At 33.1% G+C, this 14004-nt stretch overlaps 2 long non-coding RNA genes across 2 annotated transcripts; one reads left to right on the forward strand and one right to left on the reverse strand.

The window, feature by feature from the left end:
- The first annotated feature begins 3133 nt into the window (after positions 1–3133).
- LOC148767774 (uncharacterized) lies at positions 3134–5458 on the forward strand. The gene is made up of 4 exons (XR_016033977.1): positions 3134–3309; positions 3379–4378; positions 4471–4518; positions 5430–5458. It is a non-coding gene; the product is annotated as an uncharacterized LOC148767774 (long non-coding RNA).
- Positions 5459–7906: 2448 nt separating this feature from the next.
- Positions 7907–9236, reverse strand: LOC148767775 (uncharacterized). The gene is made up of 2 exons (XR_016033918.1): positions 9057–9236; positions 7907–8537 (listed from the first exon to the last, which is right to left on the reverse strand). It is a non-coding gene; the product is annotated as an uncharacterized LOC148767775 (long non-coding RNA).
- Positions 9237–14004: the final 4768 nt, after the last annotated feature.

Below are 14004 nucleotides of genomic sequence, written 5' to 3' on the forward strand. Positions count from 1 at the left end.
ATGCTTTGAAATCCTTATTTTTTATTTATCAATAAGGATACACAATGTAATAAAATACATTTCTTCTTTAGTTAGAGAAATATATTGGATCACCAATATGATTTAATTACAAGAGAAATTGTATTTCAAGAAATCACAAAAAGAGAAATATTCTCAAGATACTTAAATCTTGTCAACAAATGAGATAGTAAGATTTCTTCCTTTTCCTCAAAAGAGAAAATTCGTCAAGATACTTAAATCTTGTCAATAAACAAGAGAATATTAATCTCTTCAAATGGTGGTTGATCTCCACTATTCAACATTAAAGTTAGAATATATAAATTCTAATCTTAATCATTCATAATTTAGGATTGCATGTCCTAAACATGCTGTTCAAAATTCAGTCAAATCCAACGATTTAATTCTACAAAACGAGCTCTTAATTAAACTGCTCGAATTTTATTTCAACAAAACATCCATTGTTGTTAACAACTATTTCGGATCTTTGAAAAATCAAAATCCGATCTCATCCATTCACATTGTAGATCATTATTTTGCAAATGTGATATCAAATCAAATCGAACCCAACGAGTCGATCTTCTTTTATGTTCTTGAGACAAGAACTACTCATGTGCTCTCATGAATTGAGCTTCTCTTTCTTTCTATTTTATTTCAAATCATGCTTTTAATTAAACCGTAGTATGATTCATATATATAAAACATATGTACATCAATATTATAATAAACATAATATTTGACATGTGAGCACGTCTTTCATACTAGTTGATCATAGAAAGAAACAATATATCAAGCATATTATATCAACATATACATAGTATACACACGAGTATATAATAACATCAAATTTGAACATAATATTTCATGGCATAAATAAATTCATGTCCAACATAATGAATTGATAAAAATTCTATAGCACGTAATCAATGCATGTCCATGCAATAACACAATTCTAAGGAATTAGTATGGCTTACGCAAATAATAATATGTATAATAATGTTCCTCTTACTAAGTAACTCATACTTAATATACGAGACAAGTCTAATCGATCATGACAATAATAAAAACGTTAATAAGATCACGTACTCAAAAATTTCATATAACATATCAATTGAATGGTTCCACATCAAATGAAAAGTTAATCCCATATCAAACTATATGCAATTTATGCAAATAAATATTGCATTTTCATGAGAAATGTCATGTAGTATAGCACATATCATGCGGGTTATGATAAAATTATTTAAATAATTAACATATACGCTATCACTTTATTGCATTTAGAAAATATTTATATCATTAATGTATATACACAAACATAATGAATATTCATTAAAGCATATATATTGTATATGGTCTACCATTCTTGCACATATTAAAATTAAACTATCATGCAATAATCCACCATTATATCATATAGCATTATCAATTTATTGCATAAATAGATATCTTATAATTAAAAAGCGTACCCGTAAATTATATGTTCGCCAATTCAAATTTTGTGGGTAGCACCAAATCGTGTCAATATTACGGCAGTGCTGAATGATTTATTCATATCTCTTTCGTCTGAAGTCCGATTTTGTTGATTCAATATGATCCGAATAGCCAACGAAATTATCTACAACTTTCATGTTTCACATTTTCTGAGATTCGGACTGGTTCATGATCAAAGTAAGCCTCGAAGTCGGAATAGGTGTGCTGTAAAAATGCACCTACAATGGAATCACAAAAAAAAATATTAAATAATATTCATGAATCGAAAATAATATAAAACCTCATCATTATTCTTCGATTCAGTCTTCTTTCACCAAAATTTCGTGCATTGGACATTGGTGAGGAATTAATATGCGACAAGTTGCATTGGTCACGAACGGTTGCATTTTTCATGAAAAGGTGCATTGGCAGTTCTGCCACCCTTTCGTGTTTTCATCATAACTTCCTCGTACGATCTCCGATTGTGACGATTTAACATGTTCTGGAAAGCTAACTTGATTATCTACAACTTTTGTGAAATATTAATTTGCCATATTCGGACTTTAAAACCTTCGAAATTGGGAAGGAATGTGGACTTCGTGTTCTGTCCGAAAATGAACTTTCTCCAATTGTACTTTGTAACTTCTTGATTTTTGGCAGACTATCTTCTTCTCCATCTCGTTTACCAACGTGTGCAGAAAACATAATTTACTAAATCACAAAATTTCGTCTTAAGATTGTTGTTCCCGATACATAAAACGGGTAGTGAATTTAGTAAATTGGTTGAACAAATTAATTAGTGAAAATACGAAAAGATTATCTGCAATGAACGTAAATTTGCCGAGGCGAGTTGACTCTGTCCTTAAGACGAAATTTCCCCGCAACGGTGCTAACGGATTAAATGGAAATCGTCTCCCAAGATACAACGGCAAGGCTTGGAATAGGAGCACTCCAAATCCCAAGTACGACGAACTGTACTTTGTGTAGAACTTTTCGAGAGAATCTGTGAAGGGTAGGCTTAATATGCAGTAGGCTTATTTTTGGATTGAAGTGAGGAATTGTGGGAAAGTTAGGGTCTATTTATAAGGTTCGAAAAGTAGTGTCCTTTTGGAGTAAAAAGGTACCTTTTGTTTGAATGGTTGCACCATTTCGAATTGAGCCAATTGGGAGTAGTTGCACCATTTCGAGTTGAGCCGAATGGTTTGCATTGGTTCGGCCGCACCAATTCAGACCAGTCAGACCAATCGAGATGGGCTTCGAGTAATAAGGGCCCAATGGGTTAAAAGCCCATGACCCAATGTTTTTTATATATATACAGCTCAGTACTTCTCTACTTTTCCAATGTGGGATAACTCAAAATCCCACTTTCCTTATGTTTTGGACTAGTAATTTTTTCATTCACCACAAAATTGGTTCTAATCCAAAATTCATTTATATACTCAATTAGACCGTACAATAACATTGATAAAAAATTGTTCATGACTCAATTTTTAACCAATTTTCCCAACAATTAAAACATTAGAAATACATCCTTTTGTGAAATTATTCCTATAGTACCCTTACGGTGATATTAACGCCGTGTATTTTGGTATTTGGTAAGTTGAAATTAAATCCCACCAATCTCGGCCTTAAAAATCTCTGTGATTCTATTATCCTGAATCCCATAATAACCGTGCCATAAACCACCACCCCCTCTTTTTTCCCCCAAATTAAGGTCGTCTTCCTCTTCTTCTCTACTGCGAATCGGCGGCAATAATTCTGAAAGTACTATACAGCAACAAAATTCAACTCCTCGTCTCCACAAACGTCTACGATTATCTACGTCACGCAACAGATCGAGTGAGTTTTGTTTTGAATTTTTTTTCTGAATACTTAAACATTAGGGTTTTTACACAATCTAATATGCAGGGGAGATGCGAACGAAGGGTCAGCAGGACATAAATGTGCTAGATCCAGATTAGATTGTGCATATGTGCAATTTTATGTTTCATTATGTTCAATCATTGGGTGTCTATGAAAATAGTTTGGTGGTTTGAATCTGTAATTGGAATTTACTTATCTGTGTTCACATTCTGCATATTTTTTCAATTATAGTTATAGTCAGTGATATTTTTAGGCGTATTTCTATTGTAGTCTATGGGAATATGCAGTAGGCTGTGGTGTAGTAACTGTTATGGTAGTTTATGTTTAAGATTTCTATGGTAGTCTATGAACTTCTCACTGCAATTCTATGGTATTCCGTAAACTGGTAAGGTATTTTGTACGGCTGTAGTTATGTATTGCTGGGATTCGTTTATTTTGGCTGATTACAAATTAGTTGGTAGAAGAAAATTGTATATTGAATATGTTTCTGGGTATTTGTTGCTGTGGCATAGTAATTGCTATTGTAGTTTATGTTGTAATATTTCTATGGTAGTCTGTGAAATTTCCACTACTTTTCTATGGTTGTCTGTAAACTGGTAGGTGTTTCATCCGATTGTAGTTATGGGGTAGTGCTGGGATTCGTTTATTTTGGCTGATAGTAAGCATGATAGAATAAAATTGTATATTGAATGAATATCTTGACCTCTATATACTGCATCACCTAACTGGAATCTACCGGTACGGTGAATATATGTGGACAATTTGTAGACCCACAATGTAAGGGTGATAATAAATAGCTGCAAATTTTTCTTAATGAAATGTGTGTATGAGTTAATTAGGCTTATGCAGATATTTAAATTATCTATGTAAAACTGTGGTATTCTACGGGTGTTGTGCTAGTCTATGATTGTCTATGCACTGTTTGATCCTCACCAACACATTTAGCTCTACTAACAATTAAGCGACAAATTGAAACAAGGCGAAGAAAAATCCACTCAAAACCTTTCGTTATCCCTACAGATGTCCATGTCTGGCAACAAATTAAGTAAGTATTTTATTTTATTTTCTTGTTTTGGAGTCCTCATCGCTTATCGCCCAATTTCAGAACTAGGAATTTCAACAAGGAAAAATTTGCAGGAGAGATGAGGATGAAAGTACAACAAGGTATAAACGCGCTAGACCCTGGTAAGAATGATACATGTGTGGTAATTTGTTTGAGTGTATTCATAAGATTATTTGGTGTCTATGATTACTATGTAGTTACTTTGGATGTATATGTTAAATGGCTTGATTGTGTGTGAGAGTTATTGCGAGATTAGGACAATAATAGTTGATTTGATTGTATAGATGTTTCTATAGTTGTCTTTGCAAATTCGTGTGGTTGTTTGTTGATTATGTGAAATAGTATTTTTGGCGTCTACAACATTTTAAGAACTGGGTTTGAATATATATTTCGGGTGATTTGATTGTGTAAAACATAGTTTGGGTCTCTACAAAAGTCTATACCTTATTTATGTAGTTTTATAGAACAAAAAAACCGGGTTGATTTTATTGATGTTATAGAAAACAATGTCTGTGTGTGCCATGTGTGTGGTGAATTGTGTAAAACCACAAAATAAGTACACTGTGTTCAAATAAGTGTTGTTTGTGAATTAATTAGTTGATTGTACAACAATTTTTTTGACTATCTATGGATGCCTATGATACTGGTGATGTCAACACTAAGATGGATATGAACAAATTTTGTACTACTTATACTATATACAACTCTTAACATTTTAGGGTCCTCATAGCCTGTAGCATATGTGGATGTCTACACCATTTGTTAAAAACACAAGTACCCTGTTTTTTTGTCTATACATTATGTTGGTGTCTACATCTTTTTGTAAACTCTCCTAAATGTGTGATTGTCTATATGTGTCTATGCATTGTATAGACTGACATTTTGAACATAAAATTATTCCTCTTTAACTGTATAGTATTCGTACTTATTCCTTTTTATATTCCCTGCATTTTTTATTGAACATTTAATTCTTCATATATTTGTTTTCAATTTACATGAGTATATATATTTAACTTGTATAAGTAACATGCAGAAAACATACTTGGAGAAGACAACATGATACGCGTAAAACCTACGTATGAAAAACCGCAAGTGTACAGTATCGCGTTTTGTAGAATAGTGAATTCCAGATATCGATCCACAGGGAATTAAGTTCCTAAATCTACCAAGTACCGTAATTATACTATCCTAAACTTTATCTAGACGGGAGAAAAAGATGGGAGATGACATGAAGCCAAAAAGAAAAAAAAAAATAATAAAAACAACGGTCCGCCAGTATACGCGAGGAATTCCGACGTGTGATGGCTTCTAGGGTAAAATCCACCAGTGTACTATCGATAAAGATCTACAAATCGAAATCTATTGTCAATTCTATGTTCGCTAACCCAGACACTAAAGTACCCTAACCCCCGTCTCTAGTGTAGTTAGAGTCTACCCACAGGTCCGACGTCTCCGTTCAGAACCTGATATTAAGAGAGCATTTAGGTCAAGTCCTTAAGGGCTACCCGAGGTGCATCACGTCTCCGTTTCCACAACCCGAGCTATGCTTTCCTAAAATCAAACGAGAAATCCTCTCTCGAGTTCATTCCCATTTAGAATCAATTCAATTGTTGGCCAAACAATCGAAAGCATTTAATACAGGAAAACATAAACAGAATCAAAGAACGACAAATAGATCACAGATGTGGAAATCAAAATCAATATATACAAGGTTTCATTTCCCTAAAAGAAAATGCTCAGTTCATTACAAACATAGCATCAAAATGAAGAACACGAGAAATTATAAACTAAACGTAAAGAAAAGCTTATGAAAAACCCGAGTCGAAACCCTCGTCGAAGCTTCCTGCGAAGAACTGGCGAGAACCGAAGAGAAAACCGAAGAAGAAGTCGAGAGATGGTCGAGAGGTTCGAGACGTTGAAAAATGAAAAAGAGACCTTCTATTTATAGTGAGAAATCAAAGAAAAATATCTAGTCTCGATTTCTGTGCCCAGATCGCGATCTGGGCTTCTTGGATCGCGATCTGGTAACCTTGAAAACTGCCCACCGCCTTCCCAGAGCGCGATCCAGGAAGTGCGGATCGCGATCTGCCCCAACTTTTCGTTGCTACTGGAATTTGCCACCAGATCGCGATCCGGTGATTCTGGATCGCGATCTGGCCTCTGCATCAACTTCAAACACCTTTTTCACCCCTTTTCAGTCCGAATTCGACAATTGTGCATTTCACAAAAGTTGTAGCCTTTGAAGTTAGATTTCTAAATCCACTTGAATCAGCTCAATCGGAGATTGCATGAGAAAGTTATGCTTGAAATACCAAACACTGCCACAATTCGCGAGAATGCAGTTTTGCACGTGTTTGGTTTGGTTCTCGGCTTCGCTTCCAAAATCGTCTCGAATCGGCAAAAATAACTTATCTTTACCTAAAATATAAATAAAACAAAAACAACATAATATGTACAAATAAAGCCGAAAACTCGGACGATTGAAGACCAAAACTCGAAGATTCGATAAGTAAAATTTGTGCAAAATGAACACTTATCACAACACAAGATATGGAATTATGTGATATCCCCTTCGGCGAACATTTAAGCATTCAGACTAGTCCACAACAAAAATTTGAGAACAACGATTGTAGTGTAATTGTGTTGTACATCATCAGAGAATATTTTCTTCAAGAGTTGTTGGAAATAAAAGATGTTGATGAAAGGGTTACAAATATTAGAAGAAACATTGTAGAATATCTATTGAATTACGAAATTTATTAAGCTAAAAGTTCATGCTAGTTTGTTTTTGTTTTTTTACGCAGGTGTAAACATTTGTGCAAATGACATTTGCAGTGTTTCTATGTGATAAGAATTATATGGTTATATTGACAATATTTAATGCCCATATTCAGTGCTCATTTTGCTATTTATTCAGTAAAGATACTTTAGCATTTGACATATACTGAAATCTGTTAATACATTCATACTATATGGCCATGGTATACGTAATATGATATATCAGATATCCTATAATGTACTATAGTATACTATAATATATTGTATTGTAATATAATGTTCAGTGGTATACTATGGAAACTGTGTTATGTATTATAGTATGTTATAGTATACTGCAACTATAATATGCTATAGTATTCTATAGTGTACTGTATTGTATTACAACGTGTAATGGTTTACCATCGAAATTGCGTTGCAATAGTATCTGGTAATTGTATACATTCACAATACGAATTGCCAGAAACACCAAAAAAATTGTATGGATGATGTCAGAAATTAATACATAAACTGAAATTCCAACAACAATGAAAGAATGAACTGTGAACTAGCTATGCAAAATTAAGTAAGATTGTGTATAACAAACAAAGCGACGACCACAAAACAACACATTAATTCATCCAACACATAAAGAATCAACAAACACAAATACAATAACCTGTGAAGAAAACAAAATATTGAAAAGCTTATAAAATTTTAATTAACTTCAAAATAAAATATTAAATACTCAACTACTCAATCAAAATAAAATTCATGGAACAAAAACAAAAAAGTCAACCAGTCATAAAGAAATTGAAGTTGCTGAAAAAAGAAGTAGTCTGCAACAAAAATCCATGAGTTAAAAAAAGACAATCTAAGTTTCAATAATAATCGTAGTGCAACTGCTGTAAAATACTCCAAATAAAACTACTCAATTGCATTGTGCATGTCTTCTTGTTGTGACTGTCAACCTGGTTGCAGCGACTACACCTCATCCTCCTCGCTACACTCTCACGCCTTGAAACAATCCTTTTCGTCTTTGTTCTACCGCGTTTTGCTTGGATCGGAACTCGGGCGGACCAATCACAACCAACAGAGGATCGGCACTAGGTCTAGTAGAAGAAAAAATTATTTAAGCATAACTTTGTCTGTTCGAAGAAAAACGAAAGTAGTCGTCCACATAATTGTATCCTTCCGTGTTCGCTTTGTAAAACACACAAGCAGCAATGAGCGCATGGAAACCCCAGAATTCGCCACTTTCCGCACAAACATGCTATGTTCCAAAACTCCACTTCAGCAACAAGCTCAATTAGTACCCCATAGACCGAGTTATAACGTTCCTCCGCCAACTGATATAGTTCAGTGTGCCAAAGCAGCGGTGTCGTACCTCAATAGTATTATGATAATAATATGACATAATATCAACACAAAAAATAATATATGTCAATAAAATATTGTGCATATAAACTTAGCAATGACAGTACATATAATCTTATTAATGGCTACAGCAAAAACAACAAATCTGTACATACCACAAAAAACGACAGAAACCTATAGAATGAATAAAAAACCATAATACATACTAGGAAACCTGTAAACATGATGAAACCAGTTTGTCCAACAAAAATCAAAATTTATTGTAAAACAATTACATAAACAAAAAAATTAAATCCGTGCCAATTGATGAAACTACAAAAAACAACCATATAATCAAATTATGCAAAGAACAACATGAATTACCAATCCAAACTCAAACAAAGCACTCCTCTTACATACTGCTACTAAAGTAGAAAAATTTACAGAAATTGTATGTGCAAACTACAAAAAAATAAAAATAAATAAATAAATAAATAACCGATCGCATCAATTAAACACAATCAATTGGTAAAAGCGATATAAATCGAACCTTCTTACGGTTGTAGACGAAAGAACGAAACTCAGAGATTTGCAGAATACCCAGGGTACTGATATCACCGTCAATCTCTTCACATCGAAGTGATATGATATTACGATGCGGTTACAAGATTATGTGAATAAATTGGTATGTGATCCCTAATTATAAGGAACGTGAGATTTACCAAATCAATATAACTCTTTGTAACGTTAATACACGTTCTGTTACAATTAAGGGTATAATGGGGATATTTGAAAAAAAAAGCCTTTACTTCATTTATTATACATAACGAGGGATTTAGTTACGAAAAAAATATTGGACTTGTATCCCACATCTAATTAGGATTTGTTTGAGGGACCTGCAGCATATTATCCCTAAATATATATAGCAATCAACTGTCGATATATATATTTATACAAACATGCAACTGCCATTTCGTAACTCAATCTCCATTTCGTAACTCAATCTCCTCTCTCTCACTCTACTTTTTGAGAATCCTCACCACTTCTCTTTCCCTTCTTTCTTGTACTTCTTGAAAACCCTCTTATATGGCGGCAGCCGAAGTCGGGTCCCGTCTTCGAATATTCAATATTATTCAAAACACAAAGAGTGTATAAAAAGTGTTAGCCAATGCGGAGGCCAACGCGGCGGCCAATGCGGCGGCGGGGGGCCACATGGCGGCGGCAGCGGCGGCGGAATCGGGAGAAGTTCCGATTGTGGTTCTTGAATTAGCGAAGTTGGGATTTTGTATTTGTTTCGGAGTTTTCGTTGGCCAAGAAACTCGTCGTCCAATTATTCACTCAACGAGCCTTTGATAGGCATTGTCTTGGAGAATACTCCCTTTGCAGTGTTCAAACGAAATCAACGATCGAGGTCGTCAAAACGAAAGTGGAGACGAGTGGAGATACTATGTCCGCGGCTATAATAAAACAAGCGTATATAATAACCGGAAGGGAGTTCCTTGCTCAAAGAAGAATGGAAAAATTGAACAAGATACGGGGAGTGGAGTGGATAGGCTCGTGTCGCCTATTTGGACTATTTGGACTGCCGGTGTACATACAATTGCCTTTTCGTTGTAGAGTGTCAGGTTGTGTTCTTCAAAAATTTGTTTCGAAATTCTACTAGCTCCTATAAATAGTATTCCACTCCCTAGTTAATGGTGTGTGACTAATTTAATCCTACAATTGAGGATGAATATGTAGAACTCATATTTTAATACATTCTAGAAGTAAGTATATCAACAAGTTTCTACATGAACTTTTAGAATTTTTTACAGTTTGGTTACTAGTTTCTAACTATAATTACTAATTAGTCTAGTAATTAGGAGTTAGGACTTCATTTTTGGGATAATTTTCTTATTTAACGTTATTAACTATTACTATATTGTATACTACAAACGCATTATTAAATCTAATAAACTAACAATACTATTTTAAAACAGATCAAGTATAAATGCCAAATTTGTTGATTTTATGAGAAATTTATACAATATATAAATGGTTAAATTATTGAAAGATGAAAAAAATAGACTTCCATCATCAATTATTTTAATATTATTCTTTCAAATTTTTCTGAAGTAAAAATATTAGTTACACTTACAATAAAGAAAAACATATTTTATGTATGTATTAAAATCATGGGATTTTGTCATTCGGACCTTCCCATTTTATTTGTTTTTCTAGAGAATTTTTGTTACTTATAAATAATTGTCACTTTAGGATTCCAATGAAGCATATTTACTGTGTTTTTCTCAATTATGCTCTTACTACTCTTAAGAGAATTAAAGGTAAAACATTTATGAAAGTGTTTTTTTAGTCATTTGTTATGAGTTGTCTAGAATCCATTCACACTTATTAGTTTTTTGGGTAAATTACAACCACCCTACCTGAGTTATGGTCAAATTACGAAAATCTCCTTTTATTTAGATAATCACATCTACCCCTCAACTATGAATCTTCTTACACCCTCCACCCTTATAGTGTCAAATTCAACATAATCATCTAGATTTCGTGGAATGTGCTCTAGTTTGTACTCGTTTTAGGTAAAAATACAGTTTTTGATGCACTACAATGTGATATATACAAGCCAAAAAACACATCTTATGATCATGTTACTTCAAAATGTGGAACTCGAATGGGATGTGTTGAGCGTATATTTTATTTTCAATGTATACTTTCTTACGAGGATTTTTGTATACTTTTATTGATTTAATGATGCTTAATGAGTGGTTTATTGTATTTTAGGTACAACTTGACGATTTGGAAGTTCCAGGGACGAAACGAACCAAAAAATGTCAAAAGCGGGCAAAAACGGAAGAAAACAAAAAATGCTGAAAATTGGTTGAAAAGTGGCCCGCGTGGCCGTGCCAAATTTAGCCTATTTTTGGCACGACCGTGCCAACTGCAGAAGTTGGGCAGAAGGTTTCGGCGATTCTCGCGCGGCCGTGTGAGAATTGCACTGATTCTCGCGCGGCCGTACCAAAACACGCTGGAGACAATTTTGGACTTTTAATCACACAAGGAAACTTAAATTTTTCTACCAAGTTGGGACATCTATTTAAGCCCAAACCAAGCACGAATTAGGGATTTTTAACACAACCTTGGAGCGACAGGAGCGAGAGAACGAAGAATCGAAGACGGAGAATTGACAAATCTTCATCACAATTCTTCTTTTATCTATCTTTTCTTAATCTATGCCTTTTTATATTTTTATTATGTTTTTCGTAGAGAACATGAGTAGCTAAGTTTTTAATCTAGGATTTTGTTGGAACCCTATGTAGGGATGGTGAACCCGTTTTCTTGAGATTATGCAATTATGATTTTATGATTATTTCTTATACTTGTTATGATTGTTAGTGCATGAACTTGATCAATTTATGTGCTTTATCTGTGATTATTGTGATTGACTCGACAGAGCTATTTAGATAATTAGACGGTAAGTATAAGAACATTCGAGTAGTTTTCACCGGATGAGTGTGTCAATTGCATCCGGTGTCGTAGACATACAGATATCACCTTAGGTAGCCATTTACGAGACTTGTTAGTTAATGCTTTATTCATAATTTGTTTGCATAGACATATAGTGAACCGTTTATAAATAATAGACTCATAATACACGCGACATCGGATTATGAGTAAATTAGTGTCTCGGGTTAATAATCATGAATCATATATTTCATAATTGAGGGGTTTTAGGTGAGCACTTCTTGCATAGGGGGAAGATAAAATCCTAGGTCCGTTTTTTATTGATATTTTCTCGTGTTTAATTGCTTTCATAATTAGTTTAATTATTTAGTTGATTAAATTTGACAACTTTGCGTAGGCTGGATAAAAATCGTGATTGTTAGAATTTGGTACTTAGGATTAGATAATTTGAGTATTCCCTGTGGGATCGACATCCGACTCTCACGAGTCCACTTTTACTACTTGTTTGCGATACGTGCACTTGCGTGTTAGGTATTTAGCGCCAACAGGATGAAACGGGTACAAAAGTGATATTGTTCAATATAATCAAGAAGATTCCACTAAATTTGAAACCATAAGGATGGACGTGTAAGAAAATTTATAGTTAATGAGTTGTTGTAATTACCCAAATAGAAGGGGGTTTTCGTAATTTTACCATATCTCAAAAGTGGTTGTAATTTACCGTAGTTTTTTTTAATATGTGTCAATAAATTTTGCCATAAACCGAAGCTGACCGATTTTGCGTTGGATCGAAGTGTTTAGGATTATTATTATCATAAATTTAAATTATTATTTTCAATTTTGTGTGTTGATGTGGAAATCAGTTATAAGTTTATTTGGGTAATATGCTCTTTTTAATAATTAATAAAGTAAAAGAAAAGAAAAGAAAAAAGTAGAAATGGAATTTTTTTTTGAGAAAATAAAATTACTCAACGGATTATTTGAATTGGGCTGAAATTGATGAAAATTGTAGCTATATGAAAATTAAACATTTAGTTTTGTGGCCCAAAACAGTTATGGGTCTAAAAGCCGAATTAGGTGAGTCTAATTAAATATGGACTATACTATTATTACCTTTTGCATTACTGATAAGTGATAACTTCTATTTTTTTTATTTAAAAAAAAAAAAAAAGTATTTTCTGAAAGGCAAAATTTCACGAATAAATTTAATCTTATTATTTAGATTTACTTTAGTCTTTTATGTCCATATTGTTTCATTGTCATCTTTCAACTTTACAATCTATCATAACGAATAATCCTTTGATGTAAAATTGATGTAGAACGAAATTGTGAAAAATAATTATTTTGTACGAAATACAAAACGAATTAACTCTCGGATCCACCACAAATTCTGGAATCTAATTAAATTATACTAATGGAACTGAAAACTCTAATTAAATTAGAAAAATATTAAAAATTGTCATAAACAGCAACAACGAGTTAAAGTTTGATCCAAGTAAATCTCGTAATTCTAGGAACACCCCAATTTGTGGAATCTTAATCCAAATTTCCTATGATTCAATATTAATTATCTATAACTCTTCTAAAATATCAAAAACGAACTTTTAGAAATTTAAACGATGTTGGATTGTTGAAATCCGAGATTATTCATGGCTTAGCTCATGAGTTTTGTTCCTTAAGCCTGTTCGCTTGAGATAGAGTCCGAAAGAAACCTTAATTTCCCCATAATGTCCTTCGATATTTCCACCAATAATAATTCTTCTCTAAATTAATTTTAATCGAAGTTGACGTTCCACATCAATAATTTAGTTAACTTTAAGAAAATCTTTTATTTATTGAAAATATTATATTCTTATAATATATTTATAATAAACTATAAACAAGTTAGTAAATGCCAGAAAATCTTCCATCATTTCGTGCAAAGGCAATTTAGTTGAATAATTTATCAAATTAAAGGTGTGAAAAATCTTTGTGCATGCATCACTACATTTGAATTGAAATTAATTGTCACTATACACATCCTTTTCATAAGACAC

This window comes from Erythranthe guttata, chromosome 10, assembly GCF_056151865.1.
Source record: "Erythranthe guttata isolate IM_541 chromosome 10, IM_541, whole genome shotgun sequence".
Classification (NCBI taxonomy): domain Eukaryota; kingdom Viridiplantae; phylum Streptophyta; class Magnoliopsida; order Lamiales; family Phrymaceae; genus Erythranthe; species Erythranthe guttata.